This window comes from Embiotoca jacksoni, unplaced genomic scaffold, assembly GCF_022577435.1.
Source record: "Embiotoca jacksoni isolate LCO1_2020_lvr unplaced genomic scaffold, fEmbJac1.0.p SCAF_9, whole genome shotgun sequence".
In the NCBI taxonomy this organism is placed as follows: domain Eukaryota; kingdom Metazoa; phylum Chordata; class Actinopteri; family Embiotocidae; genus Embiotoca; species Embiotoca jacksoni.
This window is the reverse complement of record NW_027185447.1, coordinates 6,279,978-6,298,432: the sequence shown is the minus strand read 5'-3', so window position 1 is coordinate 6,298,432 and position 18,455 is coordinate 6,279,978. Positions and strand designations below refer to the sequence as shown.

Genomic DNA, 18,455 nt, shown 5'->3' with positions numbered 1-18,455 from the left:
TGAGACTCTGTCCTGGCTCATTCTCCTATCACAACAACACTAATGAAGCCTCTGATCTTCTTCAGTTTGTCGCTATCAAAGTTCACCAGGAGCACGTTGGAGCCAGAACTGCTGGGAATGAACTCAAAACGGGCCTTGGCTTCTTGTGCGGCGCCCACGGCTCCAATCCTGCAGGAATCACACAAAGAGCAACATCAGCCAAACTGTTTTATCTCTGTTCGTAAGTACACAGCACAGGCAGAAAGGTGATATTTGTTTTTAAGATATTCTCACTGTAACTGGGTAACAGAACAGCAGCTTATATTGAGAGCTGAAACTAACATTTCATTTATAACAGAACTAGGCATCCCAGTGTGACAGCTGCAGGGAAACGTTTAGAGGAGTTTTGGGTGAGGTTTGTTTGGCCTTGACTCAAAAGCTACATCAAATTTGATTACAGTACAGATATCTTCTTGTCCATTAAACAGAAGATAAACTGGAATGGGTGACAAGAGTAAAATGGCTCAGTAGAAAACAGTAGGAAAGTATAGAAATCTACGTAACAGTTACTGCTGCATAACATACTTTGCTGTTATGGGTTTGCCATCAGTGAGGTTGTTCCCCTCTATGGTGAAGCTGCAGTCCTGCAGCGGTTCTGGTAAAGGGTTCAACAGGGTCAGCTGTACCGTAACAGGCTGGTTCACTGTGGCCTCTCCCTCCAGCTGCAGAGAAAGGTTTAGGAAAACAGGTTTCATAAAGTAAAAGTTAATATAGAAATGCAAATGTTTAAAAGTATCATGATAACCTCTACAATTTAATTACAACTCACCAAATAAAAAAAGAAAACAGTGGAAACTTTCCAAATACTTTACTTTTCTGTACATGTGGATACCCGAGTCAAGGTTCAAGGTTCAGTATAGATATTCAAGAAGGAGGCTCGAGAGGGTGAACACCCAAGATTAGTGTCAACAATTCAGTATCTGACCAAAGATGAAATATAGTCAAAATCTGCTCTTCTGTTCACGAGTTACGATGTTAAATAATGGACAGAAAAGATTTTCTCCAGAACATTGTCATGTCACAGAGAAGTTGACCTAAGTTGACGTACGTTCGCATGGAATAAGACGTTGCAAAAACATAATGCCCCTGGACATGGCTGCCTTGTGAAAAACAGTTTATTAATGTACTTCATGCTTAAATTTATGTGCACTGATTTCTTGCTACTCAAGTTCAGTTTCGTCCAGGAATGTCAAAACATCATTTACTCACTCAGATATATTCTCCTGAAATGTGACATGTTTTCTGGTTTCTTTCACTGTCCCTCCATCCTTACCTTGATATCTAGTTCTGGCTCATCAAGCACGAGGGTCTTCCTAGCATGGTGGAAAACGTCCAACCGCTTGTCGTAGGCCATGGCTAAGAGACGGATCATCCTGTCGGAGGTGATCGCTGCTCCATAACTATCATACTCCAGTTTGATGGACAGGCGCATTTCTGAAAACACACATTTTATGCTTTAAGATATCATGAAGACAATGTCCAATTGAGAAATTGTTTTGACAGATAAAGACCTTGTTTCAAAGAGGTACCTCAAATTTTGGGATATTTCCTAACAATTGGTTAATGTTTTTTGGTGAGTTCATTAAATTCACAGCTCACACTGACATCAGAGCTAACCTTCTCCAGGCGGCACCTCCCCTTCAATTGAAGCAAATCCGCAGCGGGCTCCTCGTGTGCCGTTGTAGCCGACCGCTGTGGCGAAGAAGCGAAACTTGCAGTCCCTTGCATCCATGCAGTTGTTGGTGAGGATAGCGAACACCTCGAAGTTTGAGCCCACGATCATGTTGTTGGAGAGCTTTATCTTAAATGAGAATCATGAGGTGATTTTTGTTTCGGACATTCATGGTCTATTTAATAATAAAATTCATTCAAATGGATTTTACATTTCATTCATCTCGTCTAAATACAATCTGAAACAACATGATTCTGTTTGGATCAGTATATCACCTCTATATTAATATATGTAAGGTCCAAAGAATTTCAAAGCTAATTCACTTTGTATAGTTTTATCTCTGGCATAAACAAATCAATACAAACATGAATGTGGTTCATATTTGAATTCACGCCAGTTTGAAAACCACTTGTGAACTGCACGCCTGTCATATCCATCTTGGTTATGTTCAACTTGTGACCGTTTAACTTACTCTGACTTGGCCACAGTCTGCTGCATGACTTTGACACCATTACTGTTTTGTTTCATTTCCTTCTTGTTTCGTTCTGTAGTTTAGACACAGATGATGTAATCTCTCTGAAGCTCAAATATCGATTTGAGTCCTTTTCTGTGATTTTTGCAGTGGTGTAATGTCACAAAGTAATAATACTTGGTTACAGTACCTAAGTATGTTTTTTTGGAGTATCTGAACTTGACTGGAATTTTTATATTTCTGTCAACTTTCACTTTTACTAAACAAAATATATATTTTTACTCCAATACATTTGAGCTACTTCATTACTACAAAATAAAATTGGAGGGAATTTGATAGCTCGATAATACAGACTGCCCACAAGCAGCTCTGGTGAATCAGTGGTTGGAGCTTGAGAGCTCCATCATCAAGTGCTCTCAAAGACCTGCTTAAGTTTCTACATTGTATTTCCACTCAAGCCAAGGCATGTCTGATGCAAGCAAGTCACAACAACATCATAATATCTGAACAAGATTAATCTTGATTTTCACTTGTAGCCACAGTGGCCCCGGATACAGTGTCGCTTTAACACTTGCTTTTTGTTTTTTAATTACAGCATTTACTGTTACTTCTAAAACTTAAGTACATTTAATAACACAAATTTCCTTTTAATACTTAAGTTAAGTAAACATCGGATACTTTAAGACTTTAACTCAAGTCATTTTCTAATAGGTGACATTATCTTTTACCAAAGTTATTTTCTGGTAAGATATCTGTACTTTTACTCAAGCATGGCTTTCAGGTACTTTAAACACCACTGGATTTTTGTTTATAGATATACTAGATACATATATATTTACAGTATTTGCTCTCCCCCTGGTACAACTGAATATGTATGAACAGTAAAAACCTCGAGATGGAGTCCTGGCTCTTTTCCGCTCTTCCGTAGCTTGTTGTGGTGCTGGGCCTTCTCATAGACACGCCTCTCGTCCTGGGAGCCTGGAAACCATCAGGATTAAAAACAAGAAATATTTTAAACAAGATTTGACAGAGCAAACAGGTTTTTTGTTCATCTGCACATAGTATCAGGAAAACAGAGCCCTAAATCTTTAAACTGAGGAACTTGGTCATGTGTCTGTATTCATGCAATGTGAGATGTAACATGGGTGTTTACCACAGAAGTAGCATATAGCACATCCCCTGTGCTGTACGTGAAAGGCCAGAAAAATATCAATTCACTGACTCAAAATCACAAATTATTTTAAATAAACAGCGTTATAATCAAAATGAAGATCCAACTTGTATATTTTTAGATATGTTTGAATAAGTCTGTGGTTTGGAGTCAAGTATGTCTGTGCACCTGTGACTCTGCAGTACCTTCTGCATACTTGTACTGGTCTGTGATGTCGTCTCTCATATATGAGCCCACAGCCTTGGTGCTGATAAAACATCCAGCACGGCTGGTTGATCCATGGGAAATGACAAGCTCTCCGTTTGGCTGGCGCACCTTGTACACGACATCTGCATTAACCTGACCACAGACACAAAATTTCATCAAATAATACTGAATATAAAGACAGCCACCAGGCACTGTACAGTTTGAAAACAGGCGCTTAAGTCTGAACAAGCGGTTAATACAACAACAGCAGAAAAATATATTTTTATATACATACCTCTAATGAGGACTGTGTTCACAGTTGTGCTTTTTGACAATACATTTCAATAACAGATTTCAGCAAAGACTCACCTCAGCAAAAACAAATTGGGCATCATATTTCCTGGTCAGCTCGCCTTCCTTGACCGCCTTCAGGGAAGCTGGTCCACAGCAGAAAACACCTGACAGCATCATACATCCACAAAATAGCCCTTTTTAGAAGGTTGTTTTTGCTGAGTGTATATTAATGCAAAATGCAGAGTAGCCAAAAAAAAAAAAAAAAAAATCCAGAAAGAGAAAAGTCACCACGTGACATGTTCCCAAAAGACTTTATAGGCACAAAACAAAACACAGCAAGAAAACAAAATAACAAAAACCACATTGAAATATCAATCAATGTTAAAAAAGTAACAACCTGGCTAATAGCAGCGTGATTATAAACCTAAAGCACTAACTATAAGCAACATTTAGCAACAAAAAAAATGTAACAGCATTTTGTAAGTGGGCCCTCCAAAGGGGTCAAATTATTTGTGTTATGTGTAATTTGTTCAAATAAAACTGAAAAGCTTTAAAGAAGAGAACAATCTCCATGTGAACATGTCGAGCACAATATGCTGTTACAAGTTTGAAGTCGGCCTGATCCAGACCTCAAAGCTGTGACTGTCACAAGTCGAAACTAACCACCATGGTCAAATTTGGTGCCCTCACACGCAAACCCTTATAACAGCTCTTTAAGGGAGTTTTGATGCGTGCTTTTTTTTTTTTTATTCTAATCAGGTCTTTGTCTTCACCTTCACTTTTCTCTTGTGGGGTTGGGTCACTGGTTTGCCACCCATCAAACCGCTGCCCCAAGTCTGGACGAGTCATCCAGCTATCCAACCAAACATGGTAGTTCCTGGAAAAAATGTTTTAATATAGAAGCTATAACGTGACCCTTTTGCTTCAAACTGTAAAATAATCAATGTTGTATTCTCTGACATGGGATTAATGAAAGATCACGTGATAATTAAAAAAAATTAAATGAAAGAGACTAACAACTCACCATATTAAGTCTTTATGAAAAATTGTTTCACCATTTTCATCACGCAGGTCTTCTATCACCAGGTTGGCATCGGAGTCGTGAGCAGATTCAAAGTTAGTAACCGCTCGACACGGGATGCCCAGAGCACGGGACACTGAAGGAGGACGCACAGTCACACTACATCACACCAGCTTTATAAAGCAAACGTTTGAGACCGTGTCGGTCATCAGAGATAAACAATGAAGGGCAGACAGGAACAAAGCCATGAGATTAGATTCTAAATTTAGGGTTTTGATTAAAAAGCTGTGATTGTTGGCAGTAGAGGGCAGCTTGACGATGTAACTGGCATGAAGAAGTAAGTTATAATGGTGAAGGTCAATTATACAGTGTTGTATGGTGCTGTAGTTAAAGAAATTGTTTCTAAAATGCCTCAAGATAGGTGATAGCCTGTTGGCTAATTTTATTTTTGTTCAATAGAATTTAACAAACAAATTCTCTTGTTCTTGTTTTTCTGTTCAAATTGTTAAGATCACATTAAAACATGTGAATATTATATTTCTAAAACAAAATAACCAAATCTCAAAAGCTTAAACCACGTAGGAAAATTGAACAAGTGCGTGAATTGATACATAAATGAATGATTAAAAAAACAAATGAAATGACCATATAAACTGCCCACTGTGCTCCAACCTGTGATTCCAACAGCAGCATAGACCCAACACTGGCCATAGCGGACGGGACCACTTTCTGCCCACTGATGGAGAATTTCCGCGCTGCCGAGCCACATTGATGGATGAATCCCATCAAAAATGTTTTTCCACTTCCCCACCACCACGCCCCTGTCATCATTACTGTTGATCTGTGGCCGGAGGCAGAGAGCAGAGAGAAAGCACTGAGAAGAAGAGGAGCATAAGTGAACATTGCAGAGAAATGAGAGGGCATCAAAGTTTTAATTAAAATTAAATTGAACTAAATATTTTCATAATAATTTCACATTCCATCAATGAGGGACATTTACTATTTAATTTATTCATTTTAAATTAGTATGTACAAAATGTGCTTGTTTATTTGCTTTTCTTCACAAGATGTTCAAGGTAACACTCCCTTAAATGCTGAGATTTTTTATTTTATTTTTTTACCCTGATTGTTTTTTCAAAGGGGCAGGACATTAAAAGGAGGACAGTGTTGGATTAAAAAAAAAAATGTGAACAACGAAAGTTTTGTCAAGTTAAAAGATACAGATCAGTGCTAACTGATTAAAGCACATAGGGTTGAAAAGGTAAATATAGACCATTATGACACGTTTGTAATGCTGCCATTAAAAGTCCACCCTCAACACTCTATACCATATAACCCAAATATAATGCATGATCTTTTCATGGTTATCAAATTGTCTGGAAATATCCCTGATTTCTTGTACAATGACAGCAACTGAAGACACCCAGTAAAAATAGCTCTGGATTTCTCTTCACTATTTTGCCATGCAGCAGCAGAAATAACATACCGACAGACCATCATTTATTTGTTAGTTATTACAATGCTCTCTGCCGCTTGTTTGGAGTGAGCATGCAGGCTGGCTTTCTTTTATGCTGCTTTGTATCACAAAGGTTTCTGGGGGAGAAGCGAGAGTTTGAAAAGAAGGACAAAGGTTGGCCCGCACAACGATAAAACACAGTGAATACTAAAGAGCAGACAGAGTTTTCTGATGCACCACGGTAATCTTAAACCAAAAGCATCCTCGGGCTCTCCCTCCTTCCTATAGTGAACAAAAGCAGACCTACCATGGCACTCAGCACTCTGGTCACATAGACAGGATTTCCCCGGGCAGAGCAGTCCTTATCGGCATCAGAAATATATTTTGGGTTTTTATCCAGAATCTTCAGACAGATATCCAAAATTCCTTCTTCAAACTGCACACAAACAGAAGAGAAAACTACTTTATTATACCAATGTTATTAATAAAATCTTATGTTTGATAACTGTTTATAAAGAAACAGTCTTTCTTATTGAAGGATTTGTCGACATTTTTATGTTTTACTTAAACTTGTAATGTTTGACACTGACAGCGTATGACCTACTGCCTACCTGTCCAAAGTTCCAGGGTAACTGAGTGATTCTCGTACAGGTTCCTTTGTAGAGCACCCCATACTGTGCCAAAACATACTCCTGCCTCCTCGTCTCATCGTTCATGTAAACAGCATCTCCTGTTAGTCAGAAAAAACATTCAGACCATCCTACAGCAATAGCACATACAGTAAATGTCTCACGTTTGCATCATTTGGAAGAGAGGGCTGTGGTAGATAGGTGTTTAGAAGTTTGGTTTAGTGGTAAATTACGTAAAGACAAGAAAGGAAATATAATTTTCAGGTTTGACTGACAGAGCAGTTTAACCTAAAACATGTATAACTCATTGAGGTCACTTTCAAGACAATAGTCTGTACTCACTGGGGCACCAAGCATTGAAAAGCAGGATGAACTGTCCTAAACTGGTTTTCTGGCCCTTCTGGTCCACACTCAGGGAATAGAGCCCGATGGGGGCGTCAGGAGAGGAATTGAGGGACACAGTTAGTGTGCTTTCAGATGGATCATTAGCAGCAGATGCACTCCACTCAGTCTCTGAAGTAGAGTCATGTAGACAGAATAAAACCTTGGTGTCTGATTCTTCTCTGGGTAATGGACCTGGAGACACAGAAATGGACATAAACTGTGATTCTAAATCCAGATGAGAGACTCAAATATTTCAGCCAGGTTTAACCTTGTATTAAAGAAAGAAATAGGCCTACATTTTTAATCTACAAGTGATGCTCTAAAATAATATATATAATAATATAATATAATATAATATAATAATAATATTTGTCTCACACATATACAAAATAAAAAAACACTGATGTGTACCAGTTTCAACGATGAGAGTGAAGCTGGATTGGCCCGGTTTGAAGTCTGTGTTGCTGCCTGGTGTCAGGTATATAATGATATTGAAGGGCTGTCCCCTTCTGATAACCAGACGATTCCCTCCATACAGCTGTGTGTGATGGCTGCTGTGGTTGCTGCTAATGTCCAGATCACAGTGCTCAATGCCCAACACTGTGCATAGATACAAAGACAAAAAAACAACTTGTCACATCAGTAGAAAAAACATTTGCACCAATGTGGACAAACTTCATAACCCGATGACTCTATTAAAAGTTGAGTAACACTGAATCTGCAGCGGAGAATGTCCTGCTGATGATTTCTTGTGATTTATCATCTGTGAGGAAACTTTGAGCTGCAGATCAATGTCCCAGATCTGAGATATCTCATGTCATCCACCAGAATGGTGCTCATCACATTTCACTCATGGCTCTCAATCTGACACTCAAAGTAGACTTTGAAGAAACACCAAGAGAAACTGTATGTTCACTTATAAAGATTACACTTCATAAACAAGTTAACACCTGTACTACAATTTGAAACAAACAGTTTTCCTTACCTTCACTCATATCTGCAGTGAACTTCGTGTCCCTCGACTTCTGTGTGGAGAGCGACTTTAGCTGCAGCTTTATTGGTTAATGTCCCTGCAGTGTAACAGCCCTTGAGAGATATTTGTAGCATGTGAAACCTGATCAGGACACCCCCATGTGTCTGGTCCTCACATCACTAATTCTATTATAAGACAGGCAGGGGAGACACACTTACAACACTCGTTAGGGCCCGAGCACCGATGGTGTGAAAGCTCTCATGTTATTCAAGGAATTATTTTTATTTTTCTGGTTCCTTATTATTATTCTCCTCCAAGTGATTTGCCTTTTTGGAGGCTTTATCATATTCAAAACCTCATCAAAGTGCATACACACATGTCTCCCGGGGAAAATGTCGTCCTCTGGTGGAGTCGCGAGTGGGCGTGGCCAAATGGCTCGAGAGCGCCACCTAGAGATGCCCCGGCGGCCACATTTACCTAAATTCATGAAATCCGGTGGACATGTGTATCACACCTCGACGCACAAAAAAGTTATATTGCACCATTACGTCAACTCGACAGGAAGTCCACCATTTTAAATTTAGTCGCCATTTTGAGCGATTGTTCGACGTTGTTCTTTAACGAACTTGTCCTCGGGGTTTGGTCACACCGACTTGAATATATTTCTATGAACAGTTAACATGTTTGGGATTAAATCTTATCAAAAGAATTCGTTTTCGTCGATATGTGCGGCCATGTTGAGGGCCTCGCCATGAAACTCTAAGTTTCTTTAGATCGTGTACATGGACCTACCTTCTCCAAACATCACAGGTATGATAATGGTCGAGCCCCAAAGACTCTGTGTGGTAATATTCGCTCAGAGTCATAGCGCCCCCTGGTGGACACTGGAAATGACACTTTTCATACTTTCACGTTCTCCGTCGAGCTGGTTGATCACATGAACGTAAAGTCGGGTCACAATAACCTGAACATGTAGTTGATGATATGTTGAGACATTCCTTCGACTTTGTCAATGGGCGTCGCCGTGACGCTGCGGCAAAGTTGGAGGTCTCGCCGTAACACAGGAAGTTGATGTTTAAGGTCAAAGGCTGCTTGAAACCTCACGAAACGTGTGACATACATCCGGCGTGGTGAGACGACACATCTGATGTGTTTGGCGAGTGGGCGTGGCCAAACGGCTCAAAGGAGCATGAAACCCTCTGGACTGAAGTGGTCTATCCCAGATACAGATGCTGGTCCTGTGTGTTGGCTTCTGATTTTTATGACGGTAATAAATAAAATCTTCTCTTCTTTGATCCCTGCATATCAATAATTGTACAAAATGTATAGGACAGAAGATCACACAAAATGTATTTTAAATGTATCCCTTGACCACATACGTCACTCTGTGTTGATGTAGAAACACACAGACTCATGACTGAATGTAAATGAAGAGCCTGTTTTTAACAGTTAAATAACAGTATAGTTTATAAACATGTAACGTGTATTGAGTGACAGTTTATCAATCATATAAAAACACATGCCTTAGAAAAAACTGGTTATTTTTTAGGACTGTTTCGGGGAATTTTTTTGAATGTGTTGCAGCACATTAAGTAACACTCATTCCTTTTCTGAGCTGCATATTGTCAGGACATTCAAATAAAAGATGTTTTTAAGGCCTATAACAGCTGATGCCGAGATCAAAAGAATTTATTTTGGGAGATATGAAGATGTTTTCTCGGGGTAAAAGGACTAAGAAACACATTGTGGACAAATGTTGTGTGTGACTGACCCATTCATGATCACCCATGTAGCAGTATCTTCCTGTCTTGCATGGGTCAGTCACGTGATCAAGATAACCACATATGGATGACCGAGGTGTGATACAAACACACCAAAATCCCCCTAACCAGACCCAGAGACCAGACGAGGCAACACCAAATATTTGTTTTACTCAGACGATCCGTCCATCTGCAGGGCGACAGGAGATTCTGCAACAATATTCAAAGCCCAATTTATTCTTATTGCAGGGGCCATTGCTAACAATGATGATTATCATCATCACTTTCTTTATATCTTCACAAATCAGAATTAAAAACAGCATTAAACAAAAGACAAACATTTTAATTCACAATGAAAACAAATAAAACGGTTGATTAATGAATGAATTGGCTTAAAATATTCAAAACAATAATAAAACCGAGAAACCTAATACAGACACATACTAGACACATATTAATGCTGGAAGAATGCACGCCTGTCATTAGGACAAAAATTGGATTCAGTGTCTTTCCCGTTGACACTTTGACGTGCGGACGTGAGCCACAGCCGCATCAATACAGGCACGAACACGCATGTAAACCTCTTCAGACCTTTCCTTCTACTATCATTAAACAACATGAGAGAGACCATCTTCTTCAGCTCATACAGTAATTCAGCAGGTTGCTTTATTTAACCTTCACCTGTGTCTGAGCAGTAGCCAGATGTGGAGGTTTGGGGGCGACACCTGGCTTCTTTCTGTTCACTGCTGGTAAGCCGTTTCTCCTCAGGCTGGGGGTCCGACAAATCGGTGGATGGGCCTTTGAACTCTGGGACACAAAGGAGGAGTGCTTACTTCTCCCAGGCAGGACACAGCTGATGGCTCGGTCACAAATTGCAGCATGAGTTGGTTGAATATCCATGAAAGGTTTGCAGTTCATTCCCATGAACACCCTCTCCTGCATCCGCAGCTCTGCAGCTTAAAGTATATTCACAATATGTTTTTAAACCTGTAAAGCTATCTGTAAACTGTTCTCCATGTAAGTGCTAAATAAAAACAGTATGTTGTTGTTACTACCTCTACTGTGAGCGGCCTGATCCCACAGTATGCTCTCCAGGTCAGTGGTCCAGGCTGTCTTCACCTCCACGCTGGAGGCCCTGAGGGTGTAGGTGTCCTCACTTTTCCTCCTGCGGAACCAGATCTCAAAACACAGACCGCTCACAGTAGAGTTATGGGTCATCCCAATGTCGCTGGTCTGGGAGAGAAAACACAAAGAGAGACACAGAAATGACACCGACAGATATGGTCATATGTGGTTTGGTGGCAGATCAAAAATATTTGGCGCTGTGAGGTGTGACTACAACCTTTTAAACAGAATATACTAAATACATTCAAGCTAAATAAGGGTGATTATTAAGACTCCGGCAGGGAAGACGGACATAGCGCAGGCGGTTAATGTTATTTACCTACTGTGATTCAGGTATGTGTTATCTGTCATTTCAATATCTTGCATCACAGTCCCGGATGGCGTCCATGGTAAGCAAATCGTTGCCATGATGCATCTGAAATCCAGTCAAGTCTGCAGCAGCCTGGATCTCAGCCCTCTCTCTCCCCCGCTCACTGCTCGACAGATCAGGCACATAAGCAGCCGGGCCACACGCACTTTGTGCGCACACGCTCGAGGTGAACAACGTATCCTGGATCACATCCTTTGGCCTGTATGAGCCGGCCAAAGCCAACATGTCCTGCAGTAGGAGGCTGTACTTGCTGATCCTCTGGATGGGCCTCAGCAGGTAGGAGGAGAGGTCCATCAGGTCGCCCAGCTCCTGCTGCTTCCTCTGTGAGGGAAAACAAAGTGGGGCTGTAAAGATGAAAAGGAAAAGTGTGGCACTCCCAGTCGGAGGACTGTGATGACTACTGCAGCTATTAGAGCGGAACACGTATCCAGTCCAACAAACAGATTCATTGAAGATGGTTCAAAGGGGAAATATTGGGACCTGGTAAAACTTATTGAACCTTAAAGACAAGTGAAGAAAGAAAAGTGTGAACTCTCAAGTTCCAGCTCAACACAGAGTAAATTACCAAGTGTCTATTATGGAAGTATGAATGAGTCAACAAGGCTCTCCACACAGACTTTGTCCACACAGGACAAGTATATTGATTGCTGTCATACAGTTATTCCTCACATGTCTGAGAAAGCAGCGGGCCACCATGGCAGGCTCCCACTGGCAGGCCTCCAGCTCTGCCAGAAAGTAGTGGCTGTGGAAGTCGTAAAGCTTCTCCAGGTTGCCGAAGATGACCCCTCGCTTCCCCCTGAGGTCCTGGGGGATGTCATGTCTGTCCATCAGGGGGAGGTAGTGGGTCAGGATGTAGCCCAGAGAGCAGACATACTCCCTCTCTGTGAAGACCAGCTCCTCCATGACACCCTGCAACCTCCTGGTGACACAAACAAAACAAAGAGGTTAACTTCAAACACACACCTACAGAATGATACTCAGCATACATCCTGTGTTATATTTGATTTTTAATCATTTATGTAGATCTGTGTAAGATCTTTGTCCTTCAGAACAAGCGTGTGGTGAAAGAATATTTTCATGTAACTTGGGAGTTTTTTACAAAATAAAAACATTCTTCCCATCTGTTGTTCATAAATACAACTGGTCTCTGATATTTACTCATCTTATACATCGTTATCATTCATTTTCTTTCAAATTTAAGCAGATAAGAAAGAGGTACACTGATTTTACTCTTTCTGCATGCGTTGTCGTAAGAAACAAGCCAAGCATGGACAGATTAGAACAGGCCCCTGGGGTAAGGAAAATAAAAAGCTCTCTATTCTACAGTATGACATAACTCTTCTGCCCCTCATGAGTTTACTCGAGGCTTTCTCTAATATCGTTTGCTGTCTCCAAGATATCCCTACTTTTGACTGATCCCATCAACCTCCTGGTGACATATATAGCTGACATTGGTGGCAGGCCTGAGGGTCTGTTCTCGTAAGCTTGTACGCTAATTAAAAAAATAAAATAAATTTAAAAAAAAAACAGGCAAAGGGAAGAGACAATACCTGTAGCTCTTCATTGTCAGCTTAGAGACAGAAAAGAATGCACGAGATCTCATTAAATCTCAGAGGATTAGTGAAAATGAGAGGAATATCATAGAGTATTATTTTTATCACCACATACAGTAAACTTACAGGGCATTGCTGGCACTCTCCTGTGGACTCGCCAAACTAAACGCCCCCTCATATCTCCCTCTGGGCAGGCTGGAGTGTTTGCAGCATAGAGGCTCACTACCCCCTGCAGCCCCTTGGTCGCTCATACAGGAGTTCTCTGAGCAGAAGCTCCCGTGGCGGGAGATCTGAAACTTCTGAGCCTCCTGGAGGATGCGACATGACGGCTGACCGTGATGGGAACAAGATGACGGGGATCGAACGCGCTGGTCAGGTGGGGTGGATGATCCGGCCGCTGACGCTCCAGTTGTGCACGAGTCCTGGCTCGCTGACCTCGCTCTAATACCTCGTCCCCATGGAAACCACTGACAGCCGACAGTGTGGGACTGAGACAGAGCGGCGGCATCTCTCTCACACCTCGCTCTGCTCATCTGCCTTCTCCTTGTTTCTCTTTCTGTTCTCCTTGATGACCTGTTCAAAAATGAAATAAAAACAACAGTACAGAGTCAAAACCCAGTGTGTGTTCCTGCAGTGGAAAGGAAGGAGATCAAGCCAGCTTTTAGAGTCCTTAACATCTTCAACCCTACTGACTCACTGCTGGATCAATCAATACAAACTTTGGTCAGACCAATTGAACTTTTTTTAAAATTCAAGTGAAGAGCCAAATGTTTCCAAAGAACCAAATATATCAGTCTAAAATAAAATGATACACTGGACATTTTCAATACGACAAGATTTCCATCTGATGAAGTTTATATTTCCTCTTGTGGTTGTAAAAAAAAAGTTTTTACACGCTGCCTGACACGATGGTTAAAACTTTTTATTTTCTCATAAGAGATAAATAATATTGTCAGGAGAGTGAAAATCGACCAGTCAGATTTGTTTCTTGTCAACTCAAGCTGAAGTAATGACTGAATACTGTTTGGGGAATAGTACCTACAATATGTTACAGGGCCTGGCTCGATCTGTAAGAATATACGATCAAGGGGACTATCACTAATATTAAGAAATGCAAAAATAAAATTGCAAAATCACCAAATATCAGATCATCTTCAAAAGTCTGAGTGCTACTTTCTAATAGCAATGTCTAAGAACTGAGAATTTAACCACTGAGGTTAAATACTAATTAAGTGGGATGAACAGATCAAAAAAAGAAGTTGTATTACCTGTGAGGTGACTGTGGAGCAGCCTTTGACCCCTGACTAGTTCCAGCCTCACTGTAATCCTCAGGTTTGACGATGATGTTACAGCAGGCTACAGTTGTTGAATTAGGGCTGCTGCTGCTGCCTTGAAGGGGCCTTCTTTTTCCTAAATCCACCACTCCAGACACGATTCCCTCCCACTGCGGGTGCCGAGGTCCAGGGGTTGATTGTACCACCAAACTCTGGCTCCCAGGAGATGCTGTCTGGCCGTTAGTCTGCTGGTTGGCGATAAACCTCGTCCACCTGCTGCATCCTCAACTTTGAGAAGATTGCTGCCACCTCAGAAGAGTTCCTGTCGCTCTCTGCACAGAAACTTGTTCAAATCATTGAGAGTGACCAACTCAATGTGAAGCAGGAGAAGACGGTGTATGAGGCCATCCTTCGCTGGATCGACTTCGCACCTGAGGATCGTAGAAAGTACATCGCTCTGCTTTTGTTCAAAGTAAGTGAGGCGATCAACTGTTGGGATGCAATTTACTCTTGATTTGCATCTTTTAAATCTTGCTAATAGTGTTTTCATGAATACAATACCATACAGTACAGTACAGTATTAGCTGGGCTGCAGTCACAACTCTTTCTGTAAAGTCTGCAACATTTCCAACAGGCGATTTTAAGCCAAGAAAAAATACATGAGACCAGGCCACACTCAGTCCTGTTCTAGACCACGCAAGTAAAATGTATTTTTTTTGCATTTTACGCTGATAGACAGGAAATATTATGAAGTTTAATAGGCCCGAGTCTGAGAGAGAGTCGAAAAGAATAATGAAAAAGAACTGAAGTGCTTCAGTCCTGACTACAACATACAAACATTACGGTGCACACATCTTACAAATATTTTCAAACTGAACTGAGAACATTCCTGCATTTTTGACTCCGATATTATAATTTGAGAGTAAAAAAAAAAAAAAATCCAGATATTTAGGTCAAACTTAATCTTTTAACAAAAATATTTTTTGTAAGGACCCTTTAAATTTGTTTATTAAGAAATTGTGACCAAAAAGACGATTGAGATTTTCAATCTAGAAAACTGAAGAAATCAGTGCAGTCTGGTGGAGAAACTACAAAGGCCTATTTGTAACAAGTTTTTGATATCATCTGAAAGAGATGTTTCTGCATATTCATTTCTTCTTTGCAGACCGACGACACAACTACCAGTACTTCTACAACTCAGTCCCTCCAGGAAATCACAATCTTGCAATCACAATAATTAATGCAAATTCAAGCAATCTCTGCTGTATTTGCAGGAGCTTACAGTTTTGCAAAATTCCCACAATTTTTGAGCAAAACATTTCCTCAACAGAAGCTCTGCTGAAAGGATTACGGTATAAAGTAGCTTTTCCAAACAAAAATAACTCCTCAAATACAGTCAATGAGGCTCTGCTCCCCCTCCTCTCACCAGCAAAACAAACTCCGTGCCAGCCAAGTGGAAAAAACAGAACAACTAGAAGTGGCGGGACTTGTGGGAAATGTGGTCTTAAAGAGTCTTATCACTGGAATGATGAATCCTGTATGTGTAAAAAGTTTACGTTTTACACAACTTGAAGTTTTAACACACTTAAAGTTGGAAGAGACAGCACTTTGTTTTTGTGAATAGAGTAGTCAGATAGAGCCTTTATTTACTATATTAGTCACAGATTGTTTGCTTTTCTGAACTTTTGGTAACTTTGAGCCACATGGATTTCTAAGTTCAAAAAATATTATTATCAAAGGAAGTGATCACATATTATTATTTTTGTAGCTATTAAAAAAAGTATTTTTTTTTTCTCAAATGGCAAAGTTTTGAAGTCCCACATTTTTACTGCAAAAAAGACCCACAAATTACATTGCAATTTATGAGAAAATACACTGTAAAATCAAGCATTTTAGAATTCTGCTGAATCCTGGAGGGACTGTCTACTACTAATGCCAATATGATATTTGTAATGAGCTGAAACCTGCTGGTAACACCAGTCGAGTCTGAGTTTTGCTCAAGCTACATTTTAGAAAATGTAATTCCAACGTATGTCCTCGTGTCTCTGTGCAGGTCAGGCTGGCTTTGATGGTCCCAGAATACGTAATAGACAACGTGACCCACAACGAAGTGGTTAAGGCGTGTGCAGAGTGTCAAATGATTCTCGTCAAGACCTTGGAGGCCATGAATGACCTCAGAAAAAATTGGTTTTCTGAGTCCATAATCTGCAACTTTTTGACCCGCCCACGCCTGCCCACTGCCATCCTGTCTGCTGTTGGAGGCTGGAGTGAGGGCAGCCCCACCAATACCATCGAGGCTTATGATGTCCGTGCTGACCGCTGGGTCAATGTCATCAACACTGATAAAACTCCTCGAGCTTCTCAAGGTGTTGCTTTCCTCAACGGATCAGTTTATTGTGTCGGTGGCTTTGACGGTGTTGTGCAGTTCAGCACTGTGCACAGGTTTGACCTGGACGCACACACCTGGCAGGAGGTGGCATCAATGCATTCAAGACGCTGCTATGTCAGTGTAACTGTGATGGATGGGCACATATATGCCATAGGAGGCTATGATGGACATAATCAACTTGCATCGGCCGAGCGCTATCAGCCTACGACCAACCAGTGGACTTTAATTGCGTCCATGCAAGACCAGAGGAGTGACGCCAGCTGCACAACCCTCCATGGCAAGGTGTGTGGGGCTTTCCCCAAAGAAAAATATTAACTGAATGAACCTAAACAGACTATCATCACCGTGAAACATTTCGGCTTCGAAAGCAAAAACTAGTTTTCTTAAGCCCAACCTGGAATTAACGCCTGCAACCAGTCAAGTTGCAGTGAACATCCATGTCCATCTAGACTGATTTAATATATTAAATGAAGAAGCGGAAACAGAAATGCAAAGCACCTTCATGCATTCAGTATTCAGCAACACATTGTGCAGCATTGCCTTGTTAATGTGTTCGTTTTTTCGCCAAAACGTGTGACTTCTAGAAAATACAAATATCTGTGATTATCAGATATTAAGTGTTAAATATGTGTCTTTGATGAAAGTAACACAAACTGACTTACATCCTCTCTCCTTCATTCCCTCCAGGTGTACATTTGTGGTGGCTTCAATGGAAGTGAATGTCTGTCAACGGCTGAATGTTACAACCCAGAGACCAACCAGTGGACACTGATCGCCGACATGGACAGCAGGCGCAGTGGAATTGGAGTCATCGTCTACGCAGACCGAGTCTTTGCAGTAAGCACATGAAGCTCTGCTGAAACTGAACTAACACAGAAACACTGTGAGACACAGAGGCATGAAAAGGAAGTCTGAACAGAGGTTTCAAAGCTTTTCCATTGAAGTCAGTAACATATTAGTTAGTAAAAAACATTCATATTTTAGTTGACAGATCAAAAATTGATGACCAACGACTTTAATAACTGAGTAATCTTTTAAGCAAACATTACTAAAATTATTAATTTCCAGCTGCTCAGATGGGAAGTTTGGCTTCTTTTCTTTGTATTTTTATTACAGTAAACTGAACATCTTTGAAGTGTTGATCAGATCAATCAAGAAATCTGTATTTGTCCACTTGTGCTTTGGGGAAATTGTAATGGGCATACTCATTTCTAATATTTGCAGGAAATGTCATTAGTCAACAGTTTTCTTTTACTTTTTAACTTAAGACAATAAAAAAAATCCCCCCAGAAAAATCTAAAAGAGCAGCATCATCTCCATGATGAACTTTTTCTTATGTAGGTCGGTGGCTTCGATGGAACCGCCCGTCTGCACACTGCTGAGGCCTACAACCCTCAAACCAACACCTGGAACGCTGTGCCCTCCATGCTGCACCACCGCAGCAACTTTGGCATCGCACTAATCGATGACTGCCTGTTTGTTGCCGGGGGCTTCAACGGCATCACCACCACCCTTGACGTCGAGTGCTACGACGCCGAAACCTCCGAGTGGTCTGGTCCCCGTAACATGGAGATCTCTCGCAGTGCGCTGAGCTGCTGCAGTTTACGGACTAAACAACATGGCTGACTACGCTGCCCCTCGTTACTCCCAGCAATTCTCCGGTGAGGAGGAAGATGAAGTGGAGTGA

The 18,455-nt window shown here is 40.9% G+C and overlaps 2 pseudogenes; one reads left to right on the top strand and one right to left on the bottom strand.

The window, feature by feature from the left end:
* Positions 1-17: 17 nt before the first annotated feature.
* LOC138192847 (protein-glutamine gamma-glutamyltransferase 2-like) lies at positions 18-8,319 on the bottom strand (annotated as a pseudogene).
* A 5,108-nt stretch (positions 8,320-13,427) lies between these two features.
* On the top strand, positions 13,428-18,455 carry LOC138192842 (kelch-like protein 10; annotated as a pseudogene).